The sequence below is a fragment of the Labeo rohita genome, chromosome 24 (genome assembly GCF_022985175.1).
Source record: "Labeo rohita strain BAU-BD-2019 chromosome 24, IGBB_LRoh.1.0, whole genome shotgun sequence".
In the NCBI taxonomy this organism is placed as follows: Eukaryota; Metazoa; Chordata; class Actinopteri; order Cypriniformes; family Cyprinidae; genus Labeo; species Labeo rohita.
The window spans coordinates 22100839-22112061 of record NC_066892.1 but is presented as its reverse complement, the minus strand read 5'-3'; the positions used below and the strand labels follow the sequence as shown (position 1 = coordinate 22112061).

The following is an 11223-nucleotide window of genomic DNA, read 5'->3' as shown; positions in this document are numbered from 1 at the left end:
ATCGCTCTCACTTCCATCAAGAGGGTGGGGGACCTGCACGCTTTCTCAGTCAGCGAAACGTGCCTTGAATTCAGTCCGCCTGATTCTCATGTGACCTTGAGACCCTGGCCTGGTTATGTGCCCAAGGTTCCCACTACTCCCTTCAGGGATCAGGTGATGAACCTGCAAGCTCTGCCCCCGGACGAGGCAGATGGATTTCCGGCCTTGATGTTGCTGTGCATTTGTTTGCAATGACCCAGCAGAAGAGGTTGGGTCATTGGGTGGTTGATGCCATCACTCTGGCGGGGTGACACCGAACACCTTCGCGAGATTTTACAATCTTCGCGTAGAGCCTGTTTCCTCCCGTGTGTTAAGGTAACATCAGGTAATTTGCCGGAGGATGGCTCAGTGTTGGCTTGCTGCGTCATTCCTCTTGGATCCATGCGCCTTTTTCCCAGTTGTTCCCTTAGGTGAACTCTGGGTCCTCCTCGCCCCCACAGTTCGGATTAGGATGGAGTAGTCTGGACTATGTCCGGTAGGGGCTTCCTTGCATTTAAGTAGATGGCGGGGCGCATTTCCTTTTAAAAGGAATGTAACATTAATCCTCTGCGTCTTCAGTGGCTCAGATTTCAGGAGTAAATGATGACTGCTATGATCATTACTACATCCAACAACAGAACACCTCAATTGCACAGTCAGAGATATTATTGTCTTCTCTTGCATAGGCAGTCAGAGTCGAACTGTTCACAGCTCAGTTAGGGCAGGTCTAAGGTAAGACGGGCATGTCAATCAACTATCGTGGGAGCGGCCTTTGTCGGTGTGATGTCTCTTTGGATGATGAATGGTGATGCTGCTGACTGCGAGGTGGCTTCCTGCTAGGCTTAAGGACGGTGCAGTCCTTGCTCTCCACACACGACTTGTGGTCCCGGATGAATGTCCAGATGTTGTTGCAGATCGTAGGCCACCAGGCAACTTCCAGGATTTGCAGGAGGGACTTTAGCTGTTCATGTCGTTTCTCTTTAGTCTTTACGTGGAATTTACTGCACTTCGATCCTCTCAGATATGGAGTTGAAGTCTGACCCAGCTGGCATGATAGCACAGACTTCTCTATCGGTCAATCTGTTGATGATTCCTGAATCTGTTTCGCCCACTTCTTGTCTGTCCTCTTAAAACACTCAATGACCTTTTTCCCCAGTGTCACCATGGCATCCTTTATAGATTCCTCCATTTTACCAAAATTAAAATCCACAGCCAATTTCATAGCTAAGATTGTTTTCAACAGTGTTTAAAATCCTTCTCCAATTTTAAAACAATGTTTTCAAGAGCAACAACCTCAGTGCAGATCTGTACACATTCCGTGTTTATTCAAGTCGATTTTGCTAAATTTGTTAATTATAAAACGCATTTGATGCTGATATAGAGTATCTCTACAGAAGGCAATAGTGCCTTCATTCGGCTAAAATAATTTCAGGTTTTGTTCTCATCCAATAGTGTCAATGCATCCAAATTGATAAACTTATCTTTTAAACCCCAAAGACTTGAATAAAGTGAATAGAGCACAGAGAAGCATAATGTAGCCAGACTTGGAGAAAACGTAGACAACAATTCCAGCACGAAAGCAGTGAAACACTGGATGTGTTACCATTTATATATGGTACGCAAGCAAGAAGTACAATCTTGTACAAAACCCACCCCTGCAGTACCACATATTGACAATTAAAGGTGTTTGATGCTCTGTGTCTAAAATGGCAAATGCGGTTTCAGTTAATTTGCTTCTGTTGTGTCTTATACACAGCAAAATTTCCAGTGTTGAATAGTTGTTTTTATGGTGTTAATTTTCCAGTGTTGAAAAGTGTTGATTCTGGTGTTGATTTGAACGACATAAACACTTGTAGTGTGAGTCAGTGTTCAGAGTCAGTGTTATTACAACGAGTTAATATAATTGACACTAGTAATGAGTTAATCCTATTTTCGGTCCTTGCACATTATTTCCGTTTTAATTAATGGCGGGTGGCCGCGAGGAGCGGAGACGGTCAAACACAGGTATAATATATTTTTAACTATTTAATTCTATCAGTTTTTATACTACGTTTACATTTTTCATCATGTAGTATAATAGTGCAAATTCTATAACATCGGAGTGCTAACATTATTCGTGTTTAGACAGCGCGGCGGCACACCACCGTCACGAGTCAGAGGCCAGCTTGCAAAATGAGGTAAGTTAAGAGGAGTTAATGCTGATTAGTTTGCACATGCGACACTGTTTTAGACTTGGGGTGAAAATTACACGATCATTTCTGTGATTCATTTAATGTTCTGTTCATGTTCTGTTAACTCGAGAGAGCAGCAAACGGTTAGGCGCGAATCTTTTTAAAATATCCACACCGTCGCAGTTGACGTACACTCTTCCCATACTCTTCTCCAAAGGACAGTGCAAAGAACGATCATGCAGTGCAGCGTTTTGCTTAACTATATTTTTGGACGCGTATGAAAAGAATCGTTGTGCCTGACGTGACGTGCGCGATTCATATTCAAACGTTTGTGTACATTAAATTATATATCGTTTGAGAGATGACAAATTGGTCTTCTGATAATAAGTTAGCTGCTTGCTGGACATTATTTAATATTAACGACTATTTGCGTTTTTCCTGACCAACAGCTGTCGTCATGCTGGTGAAAGTTCAGTATTAAAAAGTGAAGAAATTTGTGTAACTGCCTAACGATCGTGCATTCCAAGTTTTTCTCAATGAAGGTAAGTACTACTGCTTAGAAACTGACTAATTAAAACCAGACATATAGCAACCATGTTTAAGCTGATACTAAAAAGTCCACAGAGCTTGTTTCCAGGTTTCAAAATAAATGATGTCTGTATTTGTTAAAATTACTTTTCAGTTAAAAGACCCAGATACCAATGTGGAATAGGACACAAATCAGAGGCATCTACATATAAGTTGTCCAGAAGAAATCGTTTCTGCTAGCATACCTGATGGTAAATATATTAATACTTAAATGTGTGACGTGTTTATACATTTTTTTAAGGCTTTCATAATATAATAGTGTAAAAGATTTACCTGTAGGTCTGTATGAATTAAGCCTTGAGAGACATATATCATCAAATTGTTTTGCTTTTCTCGCCTAGTCACCCACAAGATTCTCAAACCTCAGCACAAGTGCTCATTCTTTCATTCTCTTCAGCTGATCATAAAGAGGCAAAATCGATAAGCATCGGCCAGCAAAAGCTTTAGCATAGATGCTAAGGCAAATGGGTATGTATGCATGTTTTTTGTCAACATTTGATTTGTCTGTGTAATAATTCCCTTCCATCATTTTACTAGTCTTAAGTTGTCACCTGTATTGGTGTCTTGTTTTATCAGATTGTCCAAGATACCCTGGAAAAACAGTCCAGTGATGATGAAGAAAATTAGGATGAGACGGACTTGTGCACTTCCATAAGGTAAAACTCGATACTGTTGCAAAGTTTGTTTTTTTGTTTTGATGGTAAGTTTTGATGTTTTGATGATTTACTGAAATCAAAGTAGTTATGTACTCACCCTCATGTCATTCCTAACACTTAAGACTTTTGTTCATCTTCAAAACACAAATGTAATTATTTTTATGAAATCAGAGAGATTTGTCTCTTGATAATGGCAAATACCATTATGATGCTTCAGAAAGTTCATAAAGAGCTTGTAAAACTAATCCATGTGAATTGAGTGGTTTATTCTATATTTTCTGAAGAGACTTGATCACTTTCTATAATAAACAGATTAAATTTAGGCTTTTTATTCATATATAAACATTTATCAACTGAAACATCAGATATGGTAAACGGAAGCTCAAGCATGAGAACCAGTGAGATTCATTCTTGTGTTATGCAGTATCATTTGAGCTTTCACAGGAACCGTTTGTTTGCTGATCGCCGTTTGTGAATAAAAGCCTAATTTCAATCTGTTCATTATATAAGGTGACTGTCTCATCAAAAAAATTGGACTAAACTCCTCAATTCATATGAATTAGTTTTGCAATCTCTTTAAGAACTTTTTAAGCATCAAGGTGGTAGCTGTGTGGACTCAGTGCATGGAAAATAATCTCTCAGTTTTCAGTATATATTCACTTGTTTCAAAGATGAACAAAAGACCTTTGAGTGTGAAACAACAGTAAATATCAGAATTTTTATGCGTTCATCAAAGCGCATAGTATTTATCTTTTCCTTCTCTTTCTTTGTTTAATCTAATTTTTGTTTTTGCTGTTTACAGTCCTGGACCTACACCAGTATTATAGGCCATCTCAGTCAGATGGAGGACCACCAGCCACACCTACTGGTATTGAGAAGGATCAAGGGCACGATCAGCTTATTCTATATGGTCGGACAAGCACCTCATCCCTTCTGACGGAACCACCACCCTGAGTGCTATCGAACTCTAAGTCCACTTTGTGCTCAACCTGTTGTTTCAGTAGGTCCTTGTCAATGTCTTTATCTTCCTGCTACACTCTACAACATTGATGTTGGTCATACCAGTGAGTTACCAAGGGTAAAGGAATTGCAACATTTTTCAATGCATTATGTATTTAGTTGAGAGTTGAGAGTATATCTAACAGCCAGCATTTGAAGTCCTACATGTCTTTTCATCTGTCGAGTTTGCATGGGTGTTATGATGGTGAATTTTTATCTTTCTCTGGATAATGTTATATGAAGCACCATTACTTCAAATGAGTTATACTTGAAATCCGCTCTCTGTGAAACACTAAAAATATTGCTATAAATTGTAGAAACACCTCCCCCTTTACCTTTTAGACGTGGCTCATGTTTATAACAGTAATCATGAGGAGTAGACTCGTTTAAGATAATGTAATCATCTGATTTTAGCCAGGTTTCTGTCAAACATAGCACATCTAGATTATGATCAATGATCATATCATTTACAAAAAGCGCTTTTGTAGAGAGGGACCTGATATTCAAAAGGCCAAGTTTTATCATTTGTTTCTCTGTATTATGTAAGTTTTTTATTTGTTGAACGTTGATTAGATTGTTACTCTTAAATTGGTTTGGACGTCTTTTGTATTGTCTAGCTCGGGGAACAGACACAGTCTCTATAGCATGATATCTAGGTGTAAGGGTCTCTATGTGCTGAGAATTAACTGATTTTGGTGACGTGAGGCGGCTAGCAGACGGTCGGATTAGCCAGTCTGTCTGCTTCCTGACCTGGGCTCCAGTTAGTCAAGTGCAAACTCTAAGACTATATGCCATATTACTAGAGAGAAGAGCAGCACCACCCCTGGAGGGATGAAGACCATCTCTTTTCAACAGGTCAGGTCTGCCCCAAAAACTTGTCCAATTGTCTATGAAACCTATGTTATTCTGCGGGCACCACTTAGACATCCAGCCATTTAGTGACGACAGTCTGCTATGTATCTCGTCACCACGATACGCAGGGAGGGGGCCAGAGCAAATTACAGTGTCTGACATCATACTTGCAAGTTCACACACCTCTTTAACATTATTTTTAGTGATCTCCGACTGGCGAAGTCGAACATCATTTGTGCCGACGTGAATAACTATCTTACTGAATTTACGTTTAGCATTAGCCAGCACTTTTAAATTTGCCAAGATGTCAGGCGCTCTGGCTCCCGGTAAACACTGGACTATGGTGGCTGGTGTCTCTATTTTCACGTTCCGTACAATAGAATCGCCAATAACTAGAGCACTTTGATCAGGTTTCTCAGTGGGTGCGTCACTGAGTGGGGAGAACCTGTTTGATGTTCTGATCGGAACGGAAGAGCGGTGTTTTGACCCGCGACTATGCCGTCTCACAGTCACCCAGTTGCCCTGCTGCAAAGGCGAAGTTACCGGAACCGAACAATGTACGGGACTCCCTAAGCTAGTCGCATCCAAAGCCATATCTAATGCCCTCACATTCTTACTATCCTCGATTAAAGTTTGGATGCGTGTCTCTAGTTCTGAAATCTTCTCTGTCAGCCTAACTATTTCCCTGCATTTATCACATGTGAATCCCTCGCTGCCGACAGAGATTGATAAACTATACATATGACAGGTGATGCAGGTTACCAGGAAAGGAGAAGAAGCCATTACTCACCGTAGATGTAGAATGATTTCAACTCACCACTGTTGTCTGATGAACTTGTGTAGAAAAAGGCGTAGAGAAAAATTAAAAGTGAATGGCAAGCTAACCGGCTAACACACTACAAACACGCTACACTCGCGGTTGTAGAATAAAAACGAGCGATCAACGAGAGCGAGGGAAGAAAGGAAAGCGGTAGTAGACGTGAATAGAGACGTGAGTGGGAACGCAAATGGCAGGCTAACCGGCAAACGGAATGCTAACACACAGCCCAGCGTTGCACTGGCGGTTATAGATTAAAAGCGAGCGATCGGATTAGTTTGATGGATAATAACAGAAATCTGGTGGGGAAAAAAAGCTATATTTTATCGCTTTAAACAACAGAAAGTAATAGTAAAATAGAGATTTCCTCAGAAGAATAAAACTCTAGGGAGCTACAAACGCACACCACTCTGCAACAGGAGACCGGAACCGGAAGAATCTAGTGTTAAGTGTTTTGTCTAAGACGTGTCATTGTTGAAAATAAAGGATCAAACTGATACAACGTGTTTGCTGTTATTAAATGCACACATTATGTATTTTTAGTTAAACTGAATGCAGATTACATTTAATGACATATCAGGGTTTGTATGAACACTATATAAAGTGTAGAAATAACTCCCTTGGTGTTAAAGCTATTGACACCTAATTTCAACACTAACAGTGTAAATGAGGGGAAAAAACACAATAATAGTGTTATTAATTAACACTTACAGTGTTGTTTTAACTCTATAAAAGTGTTAAAAAAGTAACACTATTTAAAGTGTTAGTTTAACTCGCTCTAGTGTGGACCTATATAAACACTGAAAAAATGTTAAATTTAACACTGACAGTGTAAATTTAACACTTCCAATTTTGCTGTGTAGTGTGGCTGTAACTGACCGGGATCTTTTGAAAAACATAAACATAAAACTGTCCCTCTGCTAAAGAACTTTTTTTTTTTTTTTTTTTTTTTAAACACAGAGAAGCAATTAAGCAAAGAATACGGTATAACAACAGCCAACTATCAATGCCAAAAACATCCACCCAAGCTGATGTCATGACAGTGTGTCATGACACACCTCTGCCTTTATCTCTTCCTCAGTTGTGGCTATCACCTCCATGACCACACATGTAAAAAAGGTTGACCCGTTGAACCAAGCTAATTATTATTACTGCAATCTAAGACACTTCTTTAATATCTATGTATATTGTCCAGTATTAACAAAATGGACATTGATGTCACACAATCTGCCTCTCATTTGTGTGATATAGTACAGTTTAACAATTGTGTGTTTTTAGGATGTGTGTGTGAAGAGGAAATCCTGTCTCTGATTCAAACATACACATATTAGACAACTCACATGATTCTTACATCACACACTCTCTCACAAGAAAACACCTGGTTCACCGTGTTCATCCCTGTGCATTCATGCGTTCAGACTGAGCCCTGTAGACCTGTACTTGGGTCTGTGGTCTTTGTCAGACAGTAGCAGACAGTTGCAATAAAAGCAGTTGTGTTTGATATTTAAAGTTCAGGCTCCGTTGACGCTGAGGGCCAGACTAGAGGACTGATGTGCTATAATTTTCTCTGCCATCTCTTTCACTGAAAGACAGGAACATTTCACTGTACTGCATAATACACTACAAAAGAACCCAAACTCTTTTTCTATAGGACTCTGGCTTAAGCTATCCCACCTTGTAGTATGTAATCAATGTTTACAACACAACATACCTCATTAAATATACCACATTACTATTAAAAAGACACTTGCACATACATAAAATACACTAGTAGGGCTAATCTGAAATGATTTCTGTGTTCTGTTGCCAGTATTTATGCACTGTATATGCAAAAAATCTACATCTAAAGTCTTTCAAGATAATATAGGACACCTGCTCTGTCAGCTTTCAACTGAAGCTACTTTTCAGATTGCCGTTTTTGGATTTGCCCTCAGGAGGTGATTGGTCCAAACAAGAATTTATTGTGGTGAGGTTTATTGATTTGGACCACGCTCAAGTGTAGGGTTCTTCTCAGAGCTGTAAATTACCATCCGAAGGCTAGAATGGTCCTGGCTGTAAGGTCTGGTTCTACTGCATTTCTATCTAAAGCAGTATAGAGAGTTTAGAGATTCCAAAAAGAATGTCTAGTATACAGCTGAGTATGTTACTAAAATGTAGCAAATTAGGCTACTACAGAACTATTAGACAGAATAAGTAGTTTTTACTATTTACTTATTTTTTTCAAAAATCATGTTTTTTCATTGTGCATTCCAATTGATCTTAAACAAACTGCAGTTGGGTTATTTTGATTAAGTAAAAATACCTAAAAATGCAGCTAACAGAATAAAACACAATAAAAACATGCTAACATTATTATAAAAAAAAACAAAAAAAAAAAAAAAAAAACATGGTTTTTGAAAAATGTAAAATTATATTGTTTGCAAGTTCTTAATATTATTAATATATATGAAAAAAAAAACTGAAAAAAAACAATAATACTGCAAAATGTTATTACAATATAAAATAATTTTTATTGTATTATACTTACATTTAAAGTGTATATATATATATATATATATATATATTCCCGTGATGCAAAGCTGAATTTTCCTCAGCTGTTACTCCAGTCTTAAGTGTCACATGATCCTTCAGAAATCATCCTGATATACTGATTTATTAGCAGTGCTGGAAACAGTTGTGTTACTTAATTGTTTTTTGGAACCTGTGATGCATTTTTTATTTTTTTTTTTCAGGATTGTTTGATTAATAAAAAGTTTAAAAAAACAACATTTATTTAAAATAGAACTCTTACAATATACACTACTGTTCAAAAGTTTGGGGTCAGTAAAGTTTTATTCTTTCTTTTTTTGAAAGAAATTAATACTTTTATTCACCAAGGATGTGTTAAATTACTGAAATGTGATAGCATAGATTTGCATTGCTAGAAAAGAATCACAGGTTCCGAATATATATATATATATATATATATATATATATAGCAGCACAACTGTTTCCAACATTGATCGCTATATATATATATATATATGTGTATATATATATATATATATATATATATATATATATATATATATATATATATATATATTGCTAATACTGATTCTGAAAAGCTGACAGAGAATACTACTTTAGATAAAATGTATTTTTAGTTAAAATATTTGGCGAATATATTTTGGTTAGTATACTTTGCAGACTTACTGTAGTGACACTCCATTGTGTAGTGTAGTGTGCTCCCTTATATCATGATAAATTAAAAATATCACAGTCTCAGATTTCTCTTTTCATTCCCTGGTAACATTTGGGCCATATGAACATTAAAGTGCACAAAAGACAGAAAGACAGTGAAATTACAAGATATATTCAGATGACAGACTGCATGATCAGGACTGCTGTGGCTCCTGTTCTGGCCTGGAGCCGTGTGACACTGATCCGATCTAGTTAAACAACAGCTGTTTATGATTTCAAGGGAAATCAGAGGAAAGATTCTCTCTGGAGATGCTGCTCTGTGCCAGGCACTCCTCCTCTTCGTAAATCAAATACCTGTACAGAAGCCTGTGGGTGTCAACTGATTCCAAAACTAACCAAATCAGCCCTTCATTGTATCAGAGCCTCAATAACAACCTGTCATTGCATTGCAGTGAAAAAATCTGGTTAAGAGTTTGAAAAGAACTGACCTTGAGAAATTTACAATTTTGATTGGCACCAACTGTTGTAAGGCATCATTAAAAATCAGTGGTCAGATGAGAAAAGGTGAAACAAAGAAAGTAAGAAACAAAAAGAATTGGGTTACGTCAGCTGCCGTGGATTAAAATGATTAGTGAGCTGTTTTATAGTTTTGTCTGGTTAGGGCTTGTGAATGTTTGCTGTGAGGTCGTTCAGATTCAGAAGTGGGCGGCACTCTTCAGCCATGTGGACCATGACTATAAATCCCAATGATGAAATGGGCAAATTATAAAAGCTGAAGTAATCAGTAATGTTGGTGTTCATGATGCTGTAAATTCCTTTAGATTACACTTTGCCAATACATGATATATTTTTTTTGTGTGCCAGCTTCCATATGCTGTATTTGACCATTATTAACTCAGTGGGCTTGTTACATGTTTGGGCTTTACAAAGTATTATAAAATGGTGTTTCTTAAACTATAAGAAAATTTAGAAATTAAACTCCCTACAAATATTAACTTTCAAATAATAATAATAAAAAAAAAATGTTTGTCTTAGTGTCAAACAGTAAGCATGCATACATCACAGGTAAATTCTGTCTTTCTGTCTCTCTCTGTGAGTCAACATGAATAAATGTAGTTTCCACCACATCTAATTTTTATGTAGTTTTATTTGAATGCCATTTAGTTCAAGACATTTACATTTTTGGAGCAAAGAAATGAAACAACATACTGCTAACTAAAAAGAGCTTGCTCTGAAAAATAATGCTAAAAACAGTACAGAGAGAGAGCCTTTCCTGTCTGCATAGTCATCACTGTTTCAAGCAACGCAAGGGAACACATGTCTCTGTTTAATTATGGTTATATGACCATCATAAACAGACTGGTGTTATGAAGGGAGATCCTTTATGGGAGTGTAGAAAACCAAATTCACTCTTTGAAGTGTGAAATGCACTCTGCTTAGAGCCGTAAAACCGCTGAGCTAAACACACTCAAATGATATTTACTTTTTCCATGAAGCACCTGAGTTTGATGTCCAACTTTATTGTGCTAGTAGAGGCATTAATTGGTTATTTTAAAAAGATTATACAACCCAACAAGCGTTTTATATACTGATATGCACATTGGCAGCACATGTATGGAGGCTTGATGTATGGTGACAAGGTGTAAGTCATTTTCTAAAGCAAACACAGACGCGGTGGCTTTACTGAACTGATTACCTGAACCACAGGGAGGTACTTGTAAAAACCTGAGACCGCTGATGCTTTCTCCTGTCAAAAAAACATCTCATTTGGTACACCAAGGATAGTTACAAAAAAGACGTGTAATTCAATAAAATAACTTGCATACAAGGGTGGCCCTTATTTGTGTAGTTTTGAAATCTTCTGTTGTTAAATGTTAAATTAAAATGTCTTAAAATGTTAAATTACATTGACACTGATAATCTTGTAGCTGTTGCACTT

At 37.4% G+C, this 11223-nt stretch overlaps 1 long non-coding RNA gene across 1 annotated transcript; it reads left to right on the top strand.

Annotated features, from left to right (window-relative positions):
- The first annotated feature begins 3154 nt into the window (after positions 1-3154).
- On the top strand, positions 3155-4496 carry LOC127155483 (uncharacterized). Its single transcript, XR_007825605.1, has 3 exons — positions 3155-3245; positions 3354-3433; positions 4236-4496. It is a non-coding gene; the product is annotated as an uncharacterized LOC127155483 (long non-coding RNA).
- The last annotated feature ends 6727 nt before the right edge of the window (positions 4497-11223 follow it).